Source organism: Mesoplodon densirostris, chromosome 20 (genome assembly GCF_025265405.1).
Source record: "Mesoplodon densirostris isolate mMesDen1 chromosome 20, mMesDen1 primary haplotype, whole genome shotgun sequence".
NCBI lineage: Eukaryota > Metazoa > Chordata > Mammalia > Artiodactyla > Ziphiidae > Mesoplodon > Mesoplodon densirostris.
Genome location: NC_082680.1, coordinates 31613999 through 31640122, shown reverse-complemented (window position 1 = coordinate 31640122; position 26124 = coordinate 31613999).

Here is a 26124-nt window from a genome sequence, read left to right as displayed (position 1 = left end):
TTCAAGATATTCTGCCTGAGGATTCAAAAGTACTTCCTTGGATTCCAGATCTGTTACTTTTAAAGGCTCAACCTAGGAGGAGTGACGGGCATTTCAGGGGAGAGGCGGGGCTGAGGTTTCAGCCTCCGTCTTGTGTGGCCCCTGAAACTCCTGGCAGTAGGGACTGAAAGCCTGTCCTCTGCAGGTCCAGTGGGTCCAGGGGCCTCCCCAGTCTCCTTTGCTAGTTCGTCCCTGGGGTGTAGTTTGCAGACCTCTTTTCTTCTGCAATACACTCACTCCCGTATCAATCTTAGGAGTATGGTGGCTTTAATCCCCATCTATACGTGATGACTCCCAGCTTCCATCTCCAGGCTCCACACCCCTGCACAAACTCCACGCTCACGTGTCCAACTCCCTTTCTGACACTTCCATTTGGGAGCCAACAGACACCACAAACCCCACACGTAAGAGCTGAACTCCTGGCTTCCTGCTTCAGACTTGTTTCACTGGTGGCCTTTCCCATCTCTTTACAGCAACTCAGTCCTTACAGTTGCTCAGGCCAAAAATGTCGCTGTTATCTTTGATTCCTCAATTTCTTTAATCTATCCAATCTATGAGGGGCCCTTACTGGCTCTACCTTCAGAATATATCCAGAATCTAACCAATTTCTCAGCATCATTACTGCCACCAGTTTCGCCCAGGCCACATCATTGTCCATCCTTGCCCCTACAGGCTTTTTTTTTTTTTAATAAATTTATTTTTTATTTATTTTTATTTTTGGCTGCGTTGGGTCTTCATTGCTGCGCACAGGCTTTCTCTAGTTGCGGCGAGCGGGGGCTACTCTTGTGGTGCGTGGGCTTCTCATTGCTGTAGCTTCTCTTGTTGCGGAGCACAGGCTCAGTAGTTGTGGCTCCCGGGCTCTAGAGGGCAGGCTCAGTAGTTGTGGCACACGGGCTTAGTTGCTCCGCGACATGTGGGTTCTTCCCCAGCCAGGGCTCGAACCCGTGTCCCCTGCATTGGCAGGCAGATTCCTAACCACTGCGCCACCAGGGAAACCCACAGGTTTTTTATGTTGTGTCACTTCATGGATCAAAACCTTCCGAGGGCTCCCCCTTGCCCTAGGGTAAAGTCCAAACCATAGCTTCCAGGCCCAAGCCGGGGCCTCTCACCAGCTCTTTTCAAGAAGGGGCCAGGGGGCTTCCCTGGTGGCGCAGTGGTTGAGAGTCTGCCTGCTGATGCAGGGGACACGGGTTCGTGCCCTGGTCCGGGAGGATCCCACATGCCGCAGAGTGGCTGGGCCCGTGAGCCATGGCCGCTGAGCCTGTGCATCCGGAGCGTATGCTCCGCAACGGGAGAGGCCACAACAGTGAGAGGCCCGCGTACAGCAAAAAAAGAAAAAAAAAAGGATGTGCTTAGGCCAGAGCCCTGAAGTGCCCATGGTTTTGGAACTGGCTTATTGCTGCCACCAGAGGCTGGTGATGGAAGGAGGAAGAGGGGCAGGGAGTGGAAAAGCCCAGTTTTGGACCATGATCTGTCATTTCCTGATCTTGTGACCTTGGACACCTGACCTTCCTTTTTCAGTCTTCAAGGTTTTCCATCCTGTTTTACCGGCAGAGTCATTATTTTAAAAAGGCATTTCTTTCTCTAATGATTAGTGATGTTGAGCATCTTTTCATGTGTTTGTTGGCAATCTGTATGTCTTCTTTGGAGAAATGTTTATTTAGGTCTTCTGCCCATTTTTGGATTGGGTTGTTTGTTTTTTTCATCTTGAGCTGCATGAGCTGCTTGTACATTTTGGAGATTAATCTTTTGTCAGTTGCTTCCTTTGCAAATATTTTCTCCCATTCTGAGGGTTGTCTTTCCATCTTGTTTATGTTTTCCATTGCTGTGCAAAAGCCTTTAAGTTTCATTAGGTCCCATTTATTTATTTTTGTTTTTATTTCCATTTCTCTAGGAGGTGGGTCAAAAAGGAGAACAGTATGGAGATTCCTTAAAAAAATAAAAATAGAACTACTATACAACCTAGCAATCCCACTACTGGACATATACCCTGAGAAAACCGTAATTCAAAAAGAGTCATGTACCACAATGTTCAATGCAGCTCTATTTACAATAGCCAGGACATGGAAGCAACCTAAGTGTCCATCGACAGATGAATGGATGAAGAAGATGTGGCACATATATACAATGGAATATTACTCAGCCAGCCATAAAAATAAACGAAATTGAGTTTTTGTAGTGAGGTGGATGGACTTAGAGTCTGTCCTACAGAGTGAAGTAAGTCAGAAAGAGAAAAACAAATACCATAGGCTAACACATATATATGGAATCTAAAAAAAAAAAAAGGTTCTGAAGAGCCTAGGGGCAGGACAGGAATAAAGACGCAGACGTCGAGAATGGACTTGAGGACACGGGGAGGGGGAAGGGTAAGCTGGGACAAAGTGAGAGAGTGGCATGGACATATATACACTACCAAATGTAAAATAGATAGCTAGTGGGAAGCAGCCGCATAGCACAGGGAGATCAGCTCGGTGCTTTGTGACCACCTAGAGGGGTGGGATAGGGAGGGTGGGAGGGAGACGCAAGAGGGAAGAGATATGGGGATATATGTATATGTATAGCTGATTCACTTTGTTATAAAGCAGAAACTAACACACCATTGTAAAGCAATTATACTCCAATAAAGATGTTAAAAAAAAAAGACATTTCTTGTGGAAGCCAAACTTATGATTATTACAGGTCAACTCAAAAGGAGGTCTGCTCTGATTGAGAAGGGGAGGGTTCGGGGGGCCCAGAGCCCTGCCAAGCAGAATGTCCCCCCAGACTGTGTGTGTGTAGGTGGCTCCTGGGGCGTCTCCATCCCACCCCGGGGCTCTGCGGGATATCCGTGAAGCCCCAGCCTGGGATCCTGAGGGCCCTCAGCCTCTGACAGGTGGTGATTTTGTGACTTAGAACTGCTGCTGGGATTCTTGGTGTAGCAGCTGGGGATGAGTGAGCTGGCAGTGGGTGTGGAGGGGGCTAAGGGAGCAGAGGTCTGCAGCAGCAGAAGAGGACCAGGGGACGGACCACGGATTCTCAGGGAACAGTAATTCCCTTGACAGCAGCCTGCCTGCTTGGGATGGGGCATCCTCCTGGGACTTCCTTCTCTGGGGGTCTCTCAGTCATGCTGCTCTTCAGGAGACCTCCCCTGTCAGGACCCCCGCCCTCTTACAGCAGATGCACCAAGCATTTGCCTGCTGGTTTCTAAACCTTTTACTTCTTATTGTGTAATATCCCAGTTGGAGATGGGTAGATGGATAGAACACAGCCCTGCCCTGGAGGCACCAAGGGTCTGGGGGGAGGATGCTGGATGGGAGGGGGTTATTTGCATATAGGATGGAGACCTGCCCAGAGGCAGCTCTAGGGCAGAGGGGGGCGCCACTTCCACGGTCTGGTGGAGGCTGGAAGTGAAGCTGGAGCTGCTCAAGGAGTGATGGGGGAGCTGGGAGGGACCCTGGACCGAAGGAGCAGCGTGTGTTCTCTCTTCACAGCCCTACTCTTTCTCCACTTTTCTGTCTTTTGCGAATTGGCTAGTTGCCATTTATGAATCATAAGTAATTGCCTGACCTGGGAGCAGGGATTTCTGCGCGCCCACTGCTGAGGGCTGCAGACAGCGGGCTGTGGGCAGCAGGCTCTCTCCAGGAGCTGAGTGCTGCACCGGCCCAGAGTGGGTGCTCAGTAGCAACTCAGCTAGTGGGTGGATCAGAGTGACCTCCTGGACAATTAGATTCCTGTGTTGATCCAAAAAGAGGAGGGGCTGACATGCCCTGTCTGGGGTGTGGGAGCACTCCGGAGCATGGCCGAGTATGTGGGTGAAGCTGGGAGAGAGCAGGGCTGTCCTCTCCCTTCCCAAGGGTGGAGGAGATGGACCCGGGGCTGCTGCTTCCATGGGACTTGCCCCGAGCAGCCTGGCTCCCGAAAGAAGCTCTGCTTGGAGGTCAAGTGGGAGGCTTGGAGCGTCAACTCTTCGGGCAGAAATAGGGGAGCCACCTGAGTCCACACTCACAGCCGGCAATGTCCAGCCTTTTCTGTAAAGTCCCACATAGTGAGCATTTCTGACCTTGTGGGCAACGGTCCCTGTTGCAACCACTCAGCTCTGCTGTTTTAATGCAAAAGCAGCCCTAGACCGCATGTAAGTGCTTGGGTGTAGCTGTGCTCCAGTGAAATGTTACTTACACAGCAGGCAATAGACTGGATTTGGCCCCCGGGCTGTAGTTTGCTATCCCTTCTCTAAGCTTATGACTCCGACTTGATGCCTTGATTTTGGTCTCTTGTGTTCCTGGCCTTCTTTTCTTTGTGCTGCATCTCTTTGCTGATCGTGACTTCTGCATTTCTGACATGAGCTTGGTCACCCAGCCCCACCCACTGGCTGTGTCTCTTATTCGGGCTGGACTCCAGCTCCGACTGCCCCATAGTAACTACACACATGGAGACAGTGATGCCAGAGGACAGAGCGGAATTGCTCAAGAGGGAGAAATGCAAGTGCCCATCTCCACGACGGATGGTGAGGAAGATAATTCAGCCAGGCTGGTTCTCCAAGCTCAGCTGAGCCTCGAATTGAGAGTCTCTCTGGCACAAAACCAACCTCAGAGAGTTGGGGGTTGAGGGAGACATTTGGGGACTCTGGTCCAGGCTGGCTTATATGGCTTTGAGAGTCTGGGGTGAAATATCTTTTGGCTTTTTTTGGATGTCATCTGAAACCAGTGGAGGCCCTCAGAGGACATGCATGTCCTTCTGTCATCCTGGGGTCACCCTGTCTCCCCACCTCTAGCTCGACCTCTGGGGTGTCACCCTTTCTTCATGGGCATGAAGCCTATAGGAATTGGATGGTGCCCTGGAGGTCACTGGATCTAATTTAACTATGTTTTACTGACGAGTCAACCAAAATTCAGAGAGATGAATAACTCGCCCAGCATCACACAGCTGTGAGCCCAAGTCTCCTGGCTCTGGCATCTGTCTCTGCCTTGCACCTACTCCCCGCTTGTACTCCCTTCTTGGTGCCTTTCTCCTGAATTTCCTGAGTTGTTCACATTTTCTTTTCTTTTTTTTTTTTCTGATTTGGTAACATTTTATTTTATTGGATATAGTTGCTTCACCATGTTGTGTTAGTTTCTGCTGTAGAGCAAAGTGAATCAGCTATACGTATACACGTATCCCCTCTTTTTTGGATTTCCCTCTCATTTAGGTCACCACAGAGCACTGAGTAGAGTTCCCTGTGCTCTACGGTAGGTTCTCATTAGTTATGTATTTGATACATGCTATCAGGAGTGTGTATGTGTCAATCCCAATCTCCCCATTCCTCCCGTGCCCCCTTCCCCGCCTTGGTATCCATATGTTTTTTTCTCTACGTCTGTGTCTCTATTTCTGCTTTGCAAATAAGTTCATCGGTACCATTTTTCTAGATTCCACATATAGGCATTAATATATGATATTTGTTTTTCTTTCTGACTTACTTCACTCTGTATGACAGTCTCTAGGTCCATCCATGTCTACAAATGACCCAATTTCGTTCCTTTTTATGGCTGAGTAATATTCCACTGTACCACATCTTCTTTATCCATTCGTCTGTCGATGGGCATTTAGGTTGCTTCCATGACCTGGCTATTGTAAATAGTGCTGCAGCGAACATTGGGGTGCATGTGTCTTTTTGAATTACGGTTTTCTCTGGGTGTATGTCCAGGAGTGGGATTGCTGGGTCGTATGGTAGTTCAGAAAATGCCAACATGGTGAAAAAGACACACAGGAAGCCTCTTCACCGCAACTGCTGACTGTGGTTCCAACTTCCTCCGGCTCTAACCCATCCCCCATCCCAGTCAGGAAACCACCTTGGGCGGCAGGTAAAGCATCCTCCGCAGGTAGCTGGTGGTGCTTCTTGAGTGAGGTTTCATTAGGAAAAGGAATTATTCCCCTGCCTCATGCAGAGCAAACCGCCTTCCTCTCACCCCTCAACCCTCTGTGAGTTGTGAAAGCAGAACATCTTCGTCTGTATTCTCTCCATAAAATGCGCACTCCGGTGGTGTGAGGTGATGGGTGTTCTTCCTTTGTTTTTAAAAAGGCAAACACGAAGCAAACACAAGAGGACCGAGGAGATCTAGTTAAGCCTCCATAAAGCTGGGGCTGGTATCTCTGAGATCTGGCCGGAGCGAGATTGCCGTTCTCCTTCCACCCTGTCACTGATATAAATGAGTTCTTAATTCCTCCTTTTGTGCAGAACGGGTTATCTTGCTCCTATTCATTAAGTGACTCCGGGCCCTGCAGCAGAGCTTAATGGGAGTTGAAATGAGCAGCCTCTGGCTTTGGTACTGGGGCCAGAATAGGGAGTCCTGGGAAAAGGAATCAGTTTCCCTGGATTTCGAGGCTGAGGGACTCAGACGCCTCTGAGTGACCTTGGAGGTACATGAAGGGCAGTCCCATCAATTGCCGCTCACGGCCCACGGGATGAAGTTCAAGCCCCTTTTTGTGGACTGAAAGTGCTTTGGGCTGGTTGCTCTGTAGCTTCCCTCTCCCAGCTACCTGCTCTCTTCTCTCTCTCTTTTTTTTTTTTTTTTTGCGGTGCGCGGGCCTCTCACTGTTGTGGCCTCTCCCGTTGCGGAGCACAGGCTCCGGACGCACAGGCTCAGCGGCCATGGCTCACGGGCCCAACCGCTCTGCGGCATGTGAGACCTTCCCGGACCGGGGCACGAACCCGCGTCCCCTGCATCGGCAGGCGGACTCTCAACCACTGCGCCACATGATATGGGAACGTATGTCTATGTTCCCATATAGCTGATTCACTATGTTATAAAGCAGAAACTAACACACCATTGTAAAGCAATTATACTCCAATAAAGATGTAAAAAAAAAAAAGATCCCATAGATCATGAGGGGCAGAGGCGGGACTTGAATGCAGACCTTCTGACCTTAGCCCAGCCCCCTTGCCTGGTGTCCAGGCTTCCTCATCAATATGGTACAAGCAAAAGATGTCCACCGGTAACCCACTCGGATAAAACTTAGTACTTTGGTTCTTAATTATTTTCAAAGTAATTAATAATAATTAATTAATTATTAATTAATTAATTATTATAAATAATTATTAATTAATTAATAATAATGCAAAGAGATTTCTTCTCTTTAAAAAACATTTACAGATTTCTATTAAACTGCAAGGTCCCCTAGTGACTGTGAGGTCAGCTATTTTACAAGAAACTGAATAAACGCTGTATGTCCCGTTTCTTGCCCCTCTGCCCTGCCGTCCTCCTCTGCGTCCTGTCCCACTGTTCCCTGAAACGTGGACAAGCAACTTGCCTGCTTTCCCGCAGGTGACAAGTGGATGAAATGGGAAGAAAACCCAGACCCCGTATTAAATCAAGTTGACGGTCAGTCCTGTCCCTAAGACTAAAGCTGTTATTTTTCCGTTTGCAGATTGTAAGGGAAACAATGAAATTGCTACTTGGGGCCCATGTGTTTATTACCATCAAAAGCAGATTGTTCAGCTGATTGTCAAGAAATGGGGATCATCTCTGCAAGTTTATCTTACGTGACCTCTGCATAAACGCTAAGCTCCAGCCTGTGAGGACTGCCGTGCCTTGAACCCTGGCAAACCTGAGACACGCCTCTCCATTGCACTAAACTCTTCAGCAACGTTTCTCAAGCAAATTACCCAGCTGCTGCTGTCTTCCCTACAGGACACATTTGTCATCCTCACCGTGGCCGTTCAGGGGACAGAGAATGAGTGAGTTTGACACAACCTGCCGTCCTGGGCTCTCCACCAAAACTGCATCTTTTCTATGTTGGTCAAACACCCAAACTGAACAGGCAGAAGGTGGCTGGAGCATCCTCACCAGCAAATGTTGACAGAGGCACATCCCTGCTAATAGCATTTTTAAAATGAGGGGTTTTGCCACTCAAATTCTCTGAGCACTATTAACAAGTCACACGGAAAAGCAATACAGATGTTTGACAAAGAGCAATTAGAGTTTACAGTGCGTTTGAGTGAGGATTCCAGCAGGCTGGCAGAGGTGAGAAAGTGCAGACCCAATCCGGGGTCCTTGTCATCCATGCAATACAAACCCAAGTTGTCTGGGGTGGGGACAGCGTGGAGGGGAGAGTGCGGGACAGAGTCTAATTGAAAACTGACAAATGAAACTAACAACTGTAAGGACTAAGTGAGCACACAGCTTCCTAGGCAGATCTGACCATCCTTGGGAGATTTCTTTTTTTTTTTTTTTTGCGGTACGCGGGCCTCTCACTGTTGAGGCTTCTCCCGCTGCGGAGCACAGGCTCCGGACGCGCAGGCTCAGCGGCCATGGCTCACGGGCCCAGCCGCTCCGCGGCATGTGGGATCCTCCCGGACCGGGGCATGAACCCGTGTCCCCTGCATCGGCAGGCGGACTCCCAATCACTGCGCCACCAGGGAAGCCCGAGATTTCTTATTCCCTGTCCAAGACAGAAAGCGTAACTGAGCAGGACCCTATGGGAGTCTGCCTGCTTCTTGTTTGCAGAAAAACTTTAGCCTCCTAGGCCTTCCCCTAGTTCCTAAGAACAAATTTAATCAGAGAAATGAGCAAATGCAGAAACAAAGGAAAACAGTCAAGCAAGACAAAAGAATAATAATTTCGCCGTTAAACAAAGTCAAAGACCTTTTGTTCCTCCTCAAGGGCTGTAGATAATATTCTGAGCTACGTCCTTTGAGCTGTTTTGCAGATACTGAAACTCCCACCAGGTGGGAGAAGTTGGCTGCTTGCTGCCCACCAGCATGTAGACTGCAGACTGGTTGGGCCCAGAAGGTTGAAGATGTTGACTCCTGATTAGCTCACCACCAAGCAATCAGAAGAATACCCACAATCTGATCACACACTCCACTACCCTCTCCATAGCCCTATCTTTAAAAACCTTCCCCTGAAAGACATCAGGGTGTTCGAGCCTTTTAAGCACTAGCTGCCTGGACTCCTTGCTTGGTGCCCTGCAATAAACATTGCACTTTCCTTCATCACGACCCAATGTCAGTAGATCTTTTTACTGCACGCACGTGAGCAGACCCAAGTTTGGTTTGCTAACAAAAGTGCTTTCCTGGTTTGGGTGCTTGACAATGATCCCACCTGGGCTAATGTCCTTTGAGACTGTGGATTTCTTTTAAAGAGGTGCTCCTAAGGGATTGCTTGCTTTTGAGACTTGGATTCCTTTTAAGTGAAAGTGAATGTGTGTTACAGTGATGTTTGCTTTAATTCACCCACAGCTTTTAGAGTCCTGGACATGTGGCCTGAAACCCAGAAAATCCATCTGGAATTGGGCAACCGCACCATCACTGAGGCACAAGCAGGGCCTAGTGAGATCGCTTATAGCCAGGAGAGAGCCTCCCAGGAGGAAAGTTATTGCTCCAAGCTTCTTCTTACTTTAAGTTACTTTCGAGCTGCAGAATTCTTAGCAACGTAAAATGTGCACGGTGCCTCTCAGTTGCAGAGTATAAAGTGGGGAGAAGGTGGTTCAGGGCCAATCAGGAGTCTCTTGTTATAGCTTAATTTGGGGGTGATTTTCCATGCTTTAATAGTTGTGTCTGCTATTGGTGGGAAAGTAAATTGGTGCAGCCACTATGGAGAACAGTATGGAAGCTCATTAAAAAACTAAAAATAGAGCTACCATATGACCCAGCAATCCCACTACTGGGCATATACCCAGAGAAAAACCATTCTTCGAAAAAATACATGCACCCCAGTGTTTATTGCAGCACGATTCACAATAGCCAAGACATGGAAGCAACCTAAATGTCCACCGACAGAGGAATGGATAAAGAAGACATGGTAGATATGTGTAATGGAATATTACTCAGCCATAAAAAAATAAAATAATGCCATTTGCAGCAACATGGATGGACTTAAGAGATCATCATACTAAGTGAAGTAAGTCAGACAGAGAAAGACAAATATCATATGATATCACTTATATGTGGAATCTAAAAAATATGATATAAATGAACTTATTTACAAAACAGAAATAGACTCACAGACATAGAAAACAAACTTATGGTTACCAAAGGCGAAAGGTGGGGAGGGATAAATTAGTAGGTTGGGGTTAACATATATACACTACTATATCCAAAATAAATAATCAACAAGGACCTACTGTATAGCACAGGGAACTCTACTCAGTACTCTGTAATAACCTGTATGGGAAAAGAATCTGAAAACGAATAGGTATATGTCTATGTGTAACTAAATCACCTTGCTGTATGCCTGAAACTAACACAACATTTTAAATCAAATATACTCCAATATAAAATTTTTTAAAATAGTTGTGTCTGCGTCAGAAAGAAAGGTTCCTGCAATTAACATTTAGAGCCTTGTGCGAGTAGCCAGAGGAGGTGGTGAAATTATCTCCTTGAATCTCTGCAACTGTTTAGTTTCTGGATGGAGGAAGACGAAAGAATTAGGTCAGCTCTAGAAACCACCCAGCCTTAAAATATTGTGATGCTGTGAAGTTCAGATTTTATATCACAAGTTCTGAGGTTGCTTTCTCATACGTCAAATGAGAATAATACAAGTGCCTCTGTCATCATGTTGTTTATGTGCTCTGGGACTTACATAAGATAGTATACATGACGGTAGAATGCCTGGTATGTACTAAGTGCTCACAGATGTTAACTGTTATTATTCTTATTTCTGAAGCTAAGGTCACCAGACTTAGAAGTAAGAAACCAACATAAGAAATATTTTAAAAATATATAAGAAGTCCTTGGTTTTCTTGTTCGGACAATGGGTTGCTTTGAGACTCCAATGACATCATGTATGTAAAAGCACAGGTAAATGAGTAAGTGAAATGCACACCTGTAAGAGTCCTATAAAACAGCTTGCAGAGTCCTTTCACCTATGCACAGGGTCACCCCCTTTAGCTCTGTGGACCTTTTCCTTCTCATTTTCTTGTGTGTGACTTAAGGAAACGCCCCTGCCAGTAATATGTGAGGGATGAGTATCTCCCTAGGTTACAGACAGGAGCCAACAGGTGCTTCCCCAAGAGGGGGATGGTGAGGGGCAGGGGGAGGGTCCCAAGGGACGCAGTGGCCGCAGCCCTCCTGGGTGTGTGGCTTTGTCCCTGAATCTGATCCATTCAGTTCTGGGTCTTTCTGGACCTGGGAGGGCTCCGTTGTATTTGGGAAATGGAAGCAGCCTAATAGCTCATCCAAAGATCATGAAGGCCTCTACTTTGAAAGCCTTTGGGGGACCTCTGTTTCTGTAGGATGTTGGGCTGGCCAGGGGGAGGGGCCATGTTCACAGATGCTTGGGCCCTGGGCCACCCTCTCAAACCCTTCTGGACTCTTCTGAGGCGATGGCCAGGAAACCAAGACCTTAGCTACCTCTGGTCACTGCTGTGGGGTCTCTGTGTAAGCAGTGGGCCCTCGGCACGTGCTTCTGGTCCCTCACTCTGCCCGCTTTATACACAGGACTGGGCTGGTTGGATAAGGCCCCATCCTTATCAAAGGCACTGCGTCCCCTTCTGGGTCTGGGTCCCCAAGAGCAGACTCTCCCCAAGCCCTGAGGCCCAGGCTTTGATTGCATGAGACCTCTGACCTCTGTCCTCTGACCCTAGATGCATTAGGTGTAGTCTGTGCTCATCTCCCCCCAGGACCCCACTCCTGGGGGATATTCTAAAGGACCCACCAATGAACCCTTTTCTCACCTAGGGCACCTACTGGCTCCGCTCAGTTTCCTTTGATTGCAAGCAACAGAAAGAGACTCTGACTTCTCTGGGGGCAGGGAGGGAAGAGTCAACAGAAGGTATAAGCCGGGGATTGCCGGTGTCCAGCAACGCTGTTCTTTTTTTTTTTTTTCCACATTTTATTTATTTATGATTTTAAAAATAATCTTTATTCTTTAGAACAGTTTGAATTTAAATGAAAATTGCAAAGTACAGGGTTCCCATATATTCCACACACTTTCCCTTATTATAAATATCTTACATTCATATGGCACATTTGTCACAATTATTAAACAAATATTGAGTCAGTAGTTTATTCAGACTTCCTTAGTTTTTACCTAGTGTTCTTTTTCCATTCCGGGATCCCATCCAGGATACTACATTCCTTTTAGTTTTCATGTGTCCTTAGGCTCCTCTTGGTTATGACAGGTTATCAGACTTTCCTTGCTTTTGATGAACTTAGTTTTGTGGAGAACTACTTAGATATTTTGTAGAATATTCCTCAATTGGAAACCATCTAATTTTTTTTTTTGGTTTGTTTGTTTTTCTTTTAACATCTTTATTGGAGTATAATTGCTTTACAATGGTGTGTTAGTTTCTGCTTTATAACAAAGTGAATCAGCTATACATATACATATGTCCCCATATCTCCTCCCTCTTGCGTCTCCCTCCCTCCCACACTCTCCATCCCACCCCTCTAGGTGGTCACAAAGCACCGAGCTGATCTCCCTGTGCTATGCAGCTGCTTCCCACTAGCTACCTATTTTACATTTGGTAGTGTATATATGTCCATGCCACTCTCTCACTTTGTCCCAGCTTACCCTTCCCCCTCCCCGTGTCCTCAAGTCCATTCTCTACGTCTGCATCTTTATTCCTGTCCTGCGCCTAGGTTCTTCAGAACCTTTTTTTTTTTAGATTCCGTATGTATGTGTTAGCCTATGGTATTTGTTTTTCTCTTTCTGACTTACTTCACTCTGTATGACACACTCTAGGTTCCTCCGTAGTAATGGTGTTGAAGCAGGAGGGGGCCCTCCAGCGGGGCCAACCTTCACAGCCCCACCCTTACAGCTGGTGCGACCAGAGTGGGAGTGGGAGTTTCAGGTGCCGCCGCTAGGCTGCGCCCCAGGACCTCGCAGGCACAACCTTCACATCTCTCCCTCCTTCTCTGGCTGGAGTAGCTTTACTGCAGTGACTTTGGGACACTCGTGGAGCTGAGGATGACAGGGCGGCTGGCAGTGAGCTGGACTGTTCCTTTACAAGCAATGAGCTTATGCTTGGCCGGAGCCCTTGTGTTTGGGGCTCTGCGTTTTAGCTGTTTCACCTTGACCCTCATGAACTCAGGATTGTGAATCGAGAGAGATGTGGAACAACTAAGGCTGCAGGAGGTGGGGGCAGTTTTGGATGTCCCAGCAGCAGGATCTTACTAGAGTCCTGCCATTACTAGGACCCTCTTCATGGTCACTACTGGGCCTTCTATTGGTTTGGGTTTCAGATATCCGTGAGATGTGGTAACTGTCCCAACTTCAGTCTGGGGTACACCCTGCCAGAGAGGCAGGGTCGTCACAGAAGTGTGAACACTGAGGTCCCCCACCTCTTTGTATCTCAGTCTTTTCTGGAAAAGACGACCACTGGGCACTCTTTTTTCTTATACCAGGTATGTGCCAGAATCAGATGAGGCCAGGAACACAGGCAGAGCCAGGAATCTGGAGTTTGGTGAGGAAGACAGGTGGCTGAATAGACACAATTTGGAGAGGCAAGAGCTACACCTGAGGTTCTTATGGGCTATTTGGAGAGCTCAAGGGAGAGACTGCTAACAGGACCAGAGGAAGAAGCTTAGGACGCTGTGCTCTGTTGAAGGCAGGGGTACTGTTGTGGAAGGACTCAGCCTGACCTGAGATGACACAGCAGCTCTAGCAAGTGGCCTAGAGCAAGTTTCGTCAATTACCACCCCGAGCATGCTTCCTCATTTGTGAAATGAAGATGATACTACGACCTGCTTGCCAGGGCAGAGCTCTAGCTGTGCTGGGAGTGAGGAGGGGAGATGCAGAGAGGAAGGGGGAGGAGGTGCCATCCTTGTTCTGCCTGGATTGTAAGCCCCTCTTTTGCCCCTTTCCTGTTTGTCTATTTCTGTTCCCCTTAAACCTTAATCCTAAAAATGAGATCACTAGGTGACCTTTAACCTCACTCTTGATCTTTGCTTTACTGAATGTACACAATGCCTCGCCTAACCTGTGGATTCCTTCCCTGGATTAAAAGGAGTAAGAATGAAGAATTAAGCAGTTAAAGAATGACTGATTCTCTACCCCGAGTTTCTCCCTTAGCAAATTTGTAGGTGGACCACACAGGCAAGACAGCATCCAAAGGAAGATCAAGAGAAGCCAGCAGTCTGCACACAATGGAAAAATGGTGAAGAATCTGACCTCCTACCTTAAGGATCAACTGAGATCGTTTCCACTTTTGCCCTTTAAAAATTGTCATGGCTGAGAAGAATCTTTGGAGTTGGTCTCTGGACATGAGTCCACCTTCTCCCCAGAGTGCTGGTTTTTCTGAATAAAGCATCCTTCCTTTCTATTGACTCTTTTTCTTTGATTATTGGCTTTCGAGCAGTGAGCAGTCAAATCTGTGTTTGGTAACAGGATGGTATTTGTGAGTAGATATCCCTGGATGCCCAATTGTCTGTAATGAATCTGTTGCCAAAGGCTATTCTCATGTGATCTTGTTACCATCTGTGATGATTAGTTTTATGTGTTAAATTGGCTGGTCTATGGTGTCTGATTATTCAATGCAACACTAACTTAGGAGTTGTTGTAAAGGGATTTTGTAGATGTTGTTGATATCTACAATCAGCTGACTTTAAGTAAAGGAGATTATTCTTGGTAATGTAGGTAGGCCTCATGCAATCAGTGGAAGGTCTTAAAGGCAAAACCAAGGCTTACCTGAGAAAGACGTAACAGCAGCCTCAGCTCCTGCCTGAGAGTTTGCAGCCTGCTGGCCTGCCCTACGGATTTCAAACTTGCCAGCCCCAATGAGAGTATGAGCCAATTCCTGGAATGCATCTCTTTGTCTCTCTACATACAGATCAAACACCTCTCTACCCTGCCCCATTCTATCTTCTATCTATCTATCTATCTATCTATCTAGTAGCCCATCTCTTGTTGCTACGATCTATTATTTATTCCTTTTTATTCTCATTCCCTTTTCCTTACCTCTCTTAAGAAATCTTTCTAATGTACTTGTTACATATTCTTTCATTTTGATTTGTGTTATAGCAGATTATGTACATGTAGTGTGCAAGTATTTTAATGTATATAAATAAAATTGTGTTGTTTCCTTCTTCTTCTTCTTTTTTTTTTTTAAATGCAGCAATGTGTTTGTATCTTCCTGTTGGTCTGTGTACTTCTGGTCTGTTGCTTCTAACTGCTGCAGAGTGTTCCATCATGTGTGTCTGCCATATTTATTCCATCCTTTCCCCATAAATGGACACTCCCCACACATTCAATGCTCAATAACTGGCCTCACATGGGCACCTTTGAGAGTTTCTCTGTGATCTACACCCAGGAGCAGACTTGCTGGGCCATGGAGTATTTGAGTGCTTAATCTAAGCACTTTGAGAATGGCCCCCAGAATGGCTGCACCCTCTACACTGCTCACCAACACTGTCCAGGGTCTCCCACATCTCCACACCCTCAAAACCCACTGGCTTTATCCAGTTTTCTAATTTTTGCTAAGTTGGTCGTTGTTAACTGATGGAGCCTTATTGCTTAATTTGCATTTCTCTAATTACTAATCAATGTGAGCATCTCTCCATGTGCTTGTGCCTCCAGGATTTCCCTTTTGGGAGCTGACTGTTCATGGTTATCGAGCATTTTCTTTGGGGGCTTCTGACTTTATCTTGTTGACTTTTTGATTTGTGGGAGTTCCTTGAAGATTTTTCGATATTAATCTCTTGTCAATTTTAAATGCTGTAAATACCCCTTTCCATTTTGCTATTTAACTTTCATTGTAGAAAAATCCTTAATTTTGATGTTTTCAAATCCATTAATTTTTTTTACCCTATGCTTTTTAGATTTTGTTTATGAAGTTCCTTTCTAGCCCTGGATCATACACCTATTGGCTTCTGTCATTATCTATTTACACCATAGTTTTATCTTTCGATTGTAGATATTTAGTCCTTCTGGAGTCTATCTTGAAATGTTGGGTTAGACAAAGATCCAGTTCTATTTTTCTTAATCTAGTGAGCCAACTTTCCCAACACCTTATACTAATAGTCTGTTCCAGTTTAATTTGTAGGGCTGTACCATTCCTGAATATCCACAGGGCTCTGTCTTCGCTTTCTTTTTTCCTTTCTGTGGACTGTGTGTGTTCTCACATGTGCTGCCCTGTTTCTATTACTGTGGATTGATAGTGTATTTAGGGGGCAGGTCTTTCCACTTTATTCTTCATTTTCAAAGTTGACTTAACTTTTCATGAGGTTTTTTTTGTCTATATAATTTTTATTGTTTTGATGAAACTGGATAGATACAAAATCTTTATAAAGTGTGTGTACTGTATGAAGAATAAAAATACAACAAACAGCAATGTACTTACTCCTAGTTGATAAAATGAAACATTATCTGTGAAGCTTCCAACACACTGTTCCACAATCCATTCCTGCGGACCTACCTTCCGAGGGAAGCTTTCTCTGGAATTCTGTGTTTATCATTCCATTGCTCGTCCTGGTAGTGTGCATAATGAAATATGGATTGTTTTGATTTCAATCCTTTGTTTTTAGCTTGGATTATTCCTTAACTGTACATCAATGGAATTATACTGACTGTATTCTCCTTTCACTTACTTTTTTCTCCTTAACATTACATTAGTGAAATTCATCTCTGTTGTTCTAGACCATTTTTCACGAGTGTGAAATTGCCTGTAATATTCACTCCTGTTGCATTGTATGAACATACTCTGTTTTACTTATCATTCATTCTAATGTTGAGTGCGTTGTCTCCAGTGTTTAGGTAACACTGCCAGTGCTGCTATAGACACCCTTGTATGTTTCTCCTCTGTTCATGAGTGAGTATTTCTCTGCAATAGAACTTCTTAAACTGCTTGTCTTCAGGACCGTTTTCGCTTCTAAAAATTTTTGAGGACTTTAAACAGCTATTGATTATATGGGTTGTATCTATTTGTATTTATTGTAATAGGAATTAAAATCTAGACCGTTTAAAGATATGTATTAATTCATTTAAAATAACAGTAATATTAGGGCAGTGAAAATGCTGTGTGTGATACCATAATGATAGATGCATACCATTATACGTTTGTCCAAACCCACAGAATGGACACCAAGAGTGAACTGTAGTGCAGACTATGGGCTTTGGGTGTTTATGATGTGTCAGTGTAGGTTCACTAATTGTAACAAGTGCATGTACCATCTGGTGGGGATGTTGATAATGCAGGAGGCTGTGCATATCTGGGGTCAGGGGGTATATGGGAAAATCTCTGTACCTTTCTCCCAATTTTGCTGTGAACTAAAAACTGCTCTACAAGTGAAGTCTTACCCCAAAGCATTGTATATTGATATAAACAACATATCTTTATGAAAAATGACTATTTTCTTTAAAAAATTTATGAAGAAAGGCATTTTTCTACATTAAAAAACTCTTTAATGGCTGGATATTCATGTCTGTTTCTACATCCTATTAGTAGTTGTTGCTTTGGTTGAAGTATGTGGAGAAAACCTGGCCTTGCTCAGATATGGACTTGAAAAAGATGGTAATATTTTAATGGCCTTTTCACGTAATTATGAGTATTCTTCCCTGATTTTATACCAAAACTTGCCAAGTGACTATTTCTAAAGTATTAGTTGCAATATGGAATCTGAAAGGTGGAATTTTACCACTGGCAGCAAATAATACTAGTTTTTCTGAGAGTGAAAGGGTCACTTCATTCATTTTTTCGAAAACATCTTTCAAATATTCAAGTCTGAGCGGCCAGGTTTGTCTGTTAGTATTTGTTTCAAATAAAAACAGTGTTTCACAGAAAACATGGTCAGTTCAGCTCACAGTTCTAACAATGACATCAGGGCTTTTCCTCAAGACAAATTTCACTCCTCAATATGCAGCTGAAGCGTTTCAGGTGTATTTCTCATTTCATCACATAAAATAGTAAAAAGATGTTTGTCAAAAGTTGATTTAATAAAATTAATGCCTTTCACTGCATTAAGGACATTCTTACATAGTAAAGGCAAAGTTTTTTTGTTTTGTTTTGTTTTTAAATGTTGAGCCTTCTTTTAAGTTATTTATTTTTATTTTTGGCTGTGTTGGGTCTTCGTTTCTGTGCAAGAGCTTTCTCTAGTTGTGGCAAATGGGGGCCACTCTTCATTGCGGTACGCGGGCTTCTCACTATCACGGCCTCTCTTGTTGCGGAGCACAGGCTCCAGACGCGCAGGCTCAGTAGTTGTGGCTCACGGGCCTAGTTGCTCCGTGGCATGTGGGATCTTCCCAGACCAGGGCTCGAACCCGTGTCCCCTGCATTAGCAGGCAGACTCTCAACCACTGCACCACCAGGGAAGCCCCCAAAGTTTTTTTTTTTTTTAACTGTAAGTACATGATAATAAAACATACACAGTGAAAAAAAGCAAACTACTTCTAAGTATTAGAATGATATTTTCTTTTTTTGACCTGCAGGACCCTGTAAGAGTCTCGGGGACCCTTGGGAGTTTGGGGACTATATGCTCAGGGCCGGTGCTCTACGGTACGTACTTGGTAGTGAAATGGCTGCGTTAAACGGGTATTCGCAGCTTCACATTTCCTAGACAATGTCAAGATGTTTTCCAAAGTGATTGTAATAGTTTCACTCCTACCAAGGATTCTCATTTCTCTGTGTTCTCACCACACTTGTTATGACCACATTTTAATAGGGTGGCTATGCAACAAACCTTACTGTGTTTTTTTGTTTTTTTGTTTTTTTTGCGGTACGTGAGCCTCCCACTGTTGTGGGCTCTCCCGTTGCGGAGCACAGGCTCTGGACGCGCAGGCTCAGCAGCCATGGCTCACGGACCCAGCCGCTCCGTGGCATGTGGGATCCTCCCGGACCGGGGCACGAACCCGTGTCCCCTGCATCGGCAGGAGGACTCTCAACCACTGCGCCACCAGGGAAGCCCCTCACTGTGGTTTTAATTTGCAATGCCCTGTCCAGCATCTTTCCTTATCTTTATTGGCTATTTGTGTTTCTTCTTCCATCAAGTATTTGTGTTTTGTCCAGTTTTTTCTTGATTGTCTCCCCTCGCCGACCCCGCTCTCTTTTTGGTCTGTAGGCATTCTTTGTATAATATGGATTCCTCCACTTTTCTCTTTCTCGAACCATTTTTCTTTAATTTTCTCCCCCTCTTCTTTTATCCTGGGATCTGTCACACTTCACTATAGAAACTATACATTTTCAGGAGTTAATTTTTTTTCAGTCCCTTATGTACTGGTATTGTAGGCAGTCCACATTTTCCCTGTACCTATCAGCTGCTGCACTACAGTGGCCTCTGGTCTCAGGGACCGACAGGTCTCCAGCTGGGGGAGGGTAGGGTGAACTCTGCACCTGGCATGCTGTGCATATGACTTTTGTTCCAGGCTTTTGTTTTCTCCAAGGCTTGAGATCACTGCACAGATTTATTAGTTGTCATGAATTAGAGACATGGAGAGAGACAGGAGAGCTTTTGATGGAGGGGAGAGAGAAGGAAGAGATTTGGGGAAGCGCAGATGGTCTCGGGACTCAGCAAGCAGTGGGAAGCAGGCACCCCCAACTGCGGCAGCTTGCAGGAGAGGGGTTGTCATATCAGAGGACCGGGAGCTTCTCAACCTCAGCAAAGATTCCCATGCCCCAAAGACAGCATGCAAGAGGCAAACCTCTGATCTCCAAGAGTCCACTGCAGCTGTGGACAGTGTGAGTGCCAGCACTGACCATGGCTGAGTCGGAACTGGTGGCCTCCCTCTGGGCAGTGCGGGGCTGCCTGAGAAGGTCTCACGCCCTCCCAGCTCTGGATCCATGCATTAAGCTTTAGTTGCTGCTGTCTTTAAGATGGGTCTGTAGCCTTCTTTGTAATCACAGTAACACGTTATGGTCGCAGTGACAATATCCAGGGAGAAACAGCGCTGCCTGGCATCTAAGATCAAAAGAATGGTCAGAACTATCCCCGTGGGCTGTGCAGCGCAAGGTCGTATCAAGGAGATTTGGGGCAACTTACTCTCTGTGCCTCTCTTTCTAAGACAGGGGACCCCAGGGTGAACTAAACATCCTCACTTGGGGCGCAGCCATCCGTCACGAGGTGGGGGTGGTCTCCCTATGTTCCTCAGAGGATAACCTGCCGATGACTTCAGGTGAAAATAGAGCCAGAGTCAGCTTTCTAAACCCGCTGCCCCCTTCTCCCAGAGACCTGGGAAACTTTTGCTTTTAGACTACGCACTCTGAGCCCCTTTTAGCCACCTGCTTCCAGCCTCGGATTTTTATCTCTTTTATTTCCTGCCATCCCCAGCCTCCAGAACAGTGCCTGACCCACCTTGGACACTGAAGCCTTTGCTGGTAGACGCATGGCCTCAGAGAAAGCGATGCAGTGGCTGCTGTGGGCTTGTCTCCCAGCTCGCCTCGTTCTTCTCCTTCTCTCCCTGCTTCCTGTCTGTTGGCACCTTCCCAGGGCTTCTAAAGGAGCTCAAGTCTGCCTCAGGTAAAAATAGAAATGCTCTCCTCTGGCCCTCTAGCTAAAACCCCGTCTGCCGTGTCTCATCTTCCATCAGCTCCCCAAGCTTCGCCCCTGCCCTCTGTGTGCCCCCTTACTCCACTGGAGGGGCCTCCGCAAGGTCCTGAGTGTCCGTTCCCGAGGCCACCATTTGCTTTTGCCACCACCTTAGCTAGTGTATGAGGGCCCCTTCCCTCCCAGAACCTTCCTCTCTTGGGAGGACAACATCGCCCTCTCCCATTTTTTCTCCTCATTTTCAGATCACTGTGTCCAACTCTGCGTCTACCCCCAGTGCTTCTTCTTCTGCCTCTTAAACTCCGGGGCTCCTCGGGGCTCCGTCCTCAACCTTTTCTCTTCTCTGCTCCCCAAAGGATGAATCACAGTCGTGAGGATGCACCAAGGTGCCCTTCTTGACTGCAGGCTAATCACCGCTTCCCCGTGGCTCCACCTGGTGCATCTCAGGAGACCCAGGGAAGCCACCCAAACAAGCCGAGTCTTGTCTTTGGGGGTCTATTCCCCGGGACCACCCTGGGTACCAATAGCTGTATCAGTCAGGACGCAGTATTTATTAGAGTGAGTTTAACATAGGAAATTGGTTAAGAAACATTAGAACACAAGACGCAGAGAGGGTCCAAGGTAACTGTAAGAAGCAGCTCCCACTGCTAAAGGCAGGTGAGGAAAGGAAGAGGTCGGGGTAACAGATCCCAGAGGCTCTGAGGAGATGAGACTCAGGCCACGCAGAGACAGCTCAGCCCGTCTGGGCTGAAACCTCAGGAGTTTGGAGCAGAAACCACAGCACCAGGACCCTGGGCTCTGAGGAGGGATGCTGATCGGCTGGTGCTGGGATTTCTGAAAGGATGCATCAGGCTGGTTCTGGAGGGTGGAAGAGCATCCTTGGTGTGCAGCCTGGTGGGAAGCCAGCCAGACACGAGGGGAGCCTCTTCCCTCCTCCTGTGGCTGGAAAACAGGGAATCCTCTGGAAATGGAGCAACGGGGTCTCCAGAATTCAGAAGGATGATCGGAGCTGAACGGATCATTAATATTCCATCATTTGCCTCCTCACCTGCCCCTCCCCCTGAGCTCCTGGTCTCAGGTAAGGCTCACCTGTTCATGCTCCAAACCAGCCAAGCGGGGTCCTCTCATGTCCCACAGCCAATCCCTTCAGCCTCTTAAATTGTATTTTGAAGTTGTCCCTTCCTTTTTGTCCCCAATGTCTCTCCACTCATGCTGACGCCGTCATCATCAACCTCAGCAGCCCCTGCAAGAACCTTCAGCCAGGTCTCTCTGATTCCTCCCTTGGTCCCTCCAAGCCACCCACACCTTAGCCAAGTGGTCTTTCTACCATGTTAATCCGATAAGATTTATCCACTGTTACACCTTCGTGGATGGCTCTTCTTCGTGACAAGCACCAGGAATGGCTTTCTAAGGGTTTCGTCACCTTGCCTCTATGCCCCTTTCAGTCTCGTCCCTGTCTGCTTTGTCCCCTTCTTCCCCCATGCAGAACTACAGGTGCATCCAAGGAACTGTTCTTTCACTCCACCATGGATGTCCCTCTGAAACACCCACCTGCCACCACATCCTGGCTGCCCGGCAAACTCCTTCGCATGTTCTTGAATCCAGCTGCTGTTACTTTTCGTGAGATGCCTTCCCTGATCTCTCCAGGGTGGTTAATCACCCATTCCTTGGTGCCCCTCCCATGGCTTGTCTCTGAGATATTTATTTACCCCGCTGAATTGCACCTTTTCATTTGCAAATCTGTCTCCCAGAATGAATTAGAGTTAGGTTGAGCAGGAAGAGATAGGAACCCCCAAATGACAGAGGCATAAACAATGTAGGTGTTCATTTCCAAGTCACAGGTGACTCAGCAGTCCTGGGCCGGTGTGGCTGCCAGGGGCTTCTACCTGGATGACTCATCTCCCTTCGCATTTCAGCTTCCATTCAGGGTCCCAGAAGGACACACCTCCTTAGGCTAAGGTCATCTCCCCAGACCACAGACTTTTGGGAACAGGGTTGTATTAGCTCCCCAGGGCTGCTGTAACAAACGGCCACAAACTTAAAGCAGAAATTTATCCTCTCACAGTTCTGGAAGCTGGAAGTCTGAAATCAAGGTGTGGACAGGTCCACGCTCCCTCTGAGGGCTCTAGGGAAGGACCTGATCCGTGGCCCTCTCCTGGCCTCTGGTGGCTGCCAGCTCTCCTTGGTGACCTTGGCTTGTAGATGCATCCCACCCCTCTCCGCCTCCATCTTCACAAGGTCTTCTCCTCTCTATGTCTGTGTCTTTTTTTTTTTTTAAGATTTTTTTGATGTGGACCATTTTTAAAGTCTTCATTGAATTTGTTACAGTATTGCTTCTGTTTCATGTTTTGTTTTTTTTGGCCACAAGGCATGTGGGGTCTTAGCTCCCCAAACAGGGATTGAACCTGCACCCCCTGCATTGGAAGGTGAAGTCTTAACCACGGGACCACCAGGGAAGTCCCCGTGTCTCTGTCTTGACATGCCTTCTTATAGAGACACCAGTCATTGGATTTAGGGCATACCCCGATCCAGTATGACCTCCTCTCAACTAATTATATCTGCAAAGAACTTACAGCCAAATAAGAACATGTTTGAAGTTCTGGGTGGACATGAAGTTTTCAGGGAGACCTTCTACCCCAAGATCAGGGTCTCACCTCTTCATCTTGCTAACAGGAGGCATGGATTCTGGCACCTAGTAGGAGCTTAACCAAAAGTGTTCGGAATTGCCTGCAACTCATTACTGGTTTCTAGTGTGTTCAGCTACAGTTCTCTTCAATTAACATTCACTGAGTTCCTTTTCCACGGGGCTGGTTAATCATTTTGTGACATTTTCTCATGAAAAATTAGAACCAAATCAGTGTGGGATGACTTCCTGGTGATAGTCGTACTCATTTAAAATTCGTCTTCTTTTTTTCCTTTTCAAAATAATACATGGACATAGTTTAAAAGTGAAATAATACTTTTAAAAGTCAGAATTGATGACACAAAGAGCAATCTCCTTCCCATTTCTCAGTCCTGCTCCCCAGATGTAACCCCTCTTAACTCTTCTGGTTGTGGCTTGAGGTGTTTAACTCCATGATTCTAAGTACCCGCGTGTATTATCAATTTTAGGCATTGTCACAGACCTGTCAGTGCCTCACCCATGTCCCTTGGGCCTTAGTCCTTCAGGGCAGCTGGTCTACTTCTAGCTGCTGATGTGTCATCTCTTTGCCTGGGGACTTGTTTCAAAGACTACCCTGCCTGTGCACAGGGCAGGCCAGAAGTGCTGAGGAATCCCCCAGAAGTAGCCCCCAACCTGATGGCACTTGGTGTCTAAATGCCCTCACTCCCTCGCTGCTGGTGGACCTGACTCTGGGGCATGCACTAGCCACCCCTAGAGCTTCTCTGTTAAGATCTAATTGCTCTGGGACTTCCCTGATGGTGCAGGGGTTAAGAATCCGCCTGCCAATGCAGGGGACATGGGTTTGAGCCCTGGTCCGGGAAGATCCCACATGCCGTGGAGCAACGAAGCCTGGGCGCCACAACTACTGAGCCTGTGCTCTAGAGCCTACGAGCCACAACTGCTGAAGCCTGTGCACCTAGACCCTGTGCTCTGCAACAAGAAAAGCCACTGCAATGAGAAGCCCACGCACCGCAAGGAAGAGTAACCCCCGCTCGCCGCAACTAGAGAAAGCCCGTGCACAGCAGCGAAGACCCAATGCAGCCAAAAATAAATAAATTAATAAATTTTTAAAAATAAAAAAAACACATCTAGCTGCTCTGGTGGACTCTAGTTGATCACACACCGTTTTGTGTTTGTTTTTTTTTTTCTTTTTTTTCTGGCCACACCCCGACCAGGGCTGGAACCTGTGCCCCCTGCAGTGGAAGCGTGGAGTGTTAACCACTGGACCACCAGGGAAGCCCTGATCGTACACTTTTATCAGTGGCCTCCTTGTTCTACTTATTTCTCTATGGTGTTTTCTGTTTCTCCCAAGTAAGGGTTTTTTTTTCTTAAAAAAAAGAAAAACACATATATACCATTTTTATTGTGGTAAAATATACATAACATAAAACTTATCACTTTAACCAGGTTTAAGTCAGCAGCATTCAGTACATTCATGTTGCTGTGTAATCATCACCACTATCCATCTCCAGAATTTTTCATCCTCCCAAACAGAAATTCTGTGCCCATTAAACACTAACTACTTATTACCCCCTGCCCCCCTAAACCCCGGGTAACCACTTCAAGTAAGCTTTTGGATTAACTCTTATCTGAGGGTCTGCTTCTGGAGAAACTCAAGCTGAGCCAGACATGGACTATGGATTTCACATCATGGTAATTCATTCATTGTTTTATTCAATCAATTATGTATCTACTGTGTGGCATGCACTATTCTGTAAGGTTTATATTATACATGATTAAGAAATGTTATAAAGGCAAATAAAGTAGAGTAAGATGATAAGCATGCTGTAGGTTGGGGGAGCATTATTTTAGATATCTTGGGCAAAAGAAGTGACATTTAAGCAGAAATTTGTGTAAAATAAGGGAGTGGGCTGCCATGCCTTGTTTGGGGAACAGTGTTCTAGGCAGAGGGAACTGCCAGTGCAAGAGCCCAGAGGTGGGAATAAACTTGAATGAGGATTTAGCTCTCCTACCCCTCCCACCTGCACATGTACACGTCCCCTTCAATCTTCTCAATATTAAATTATCTAGAACGTGTTACATCACACATTCTAGATAAACTAGTAGTTGGTCATTACCTTATTAAGTTCATGCAAATATTGTTCACTGCTAAGCCACATGTTGTAAGGGGTTATATTTTTGCTCTTATACATCCTTTTGTTTTGTTTTTCCTAGAGTTAGAAATTCTTTTCATTTACTTTACTTAGTATTGATCAGGATTGGCTCAGAAAAGCAAACCAATGGTTTTGTTTTTTGCTTTTTTTCGCCACGGCAGTGAAGGCCCAGAATACTAACCACTAGGCCACCAGGGAACTCCCTGAACTGTAACCGTTTTTTTGTCGTTGTTGTTCTACTTTTACTCCTGAACCTCTTTCTCCAGAAGCTTTCTGTTTTTCTGCTCCCTTCTTTACGCATGGCACTTGACTGTTGTCTTGGGGCTTTTTTTCAGTTTCTCTGATGTCTCACTGGTTTCCTGGACCTGATCTTCTTTCTTGGTTTACTCCTGCCTCCCTCTTCCCCTGAGTTTGTTTTATGTATATATGTATGTGTGTGTGTGTGTGTGTGCCTGTATGTGTGTATGCATGTATGCACGTGTTTATATGTGTGTATGTGTGCACATATGCTTTACTCCTGAAACTCCTCTTCTGGTACCTCCTAGGAAATAATGCATGGGAGATAGAACACTTACTCTCATGCCTGAAAGTGTCTCAAACTTGGTTGATGGTTAAGCGTTTAATTTTTTTTTTTTTTTTTTTTTTTTGCAGTACACGGGCCTCTCACCACTGTGGCCTCTCCCGTTGTGGAGCACAGGCTCCGGACGCGCAGGTTCAGCGGCCATGGCTCACGGGCCCAGTCGCTCCGTGGCATGTGGGATCTTCCCGGACCGGGGCACGAACCCGTGTCCCCTGCATCGGCAGGCGGACTCTCAACCACTGCGCCACCAGGGAAGCCCGCAACCCTTTTGTTATTCCTTTACATAACATTTCTGGTATTTCAGGCGGGAGCAGATATAAGTGTTTATGCTCATTTCCCATATTTACCTGAAGGTTCTCCT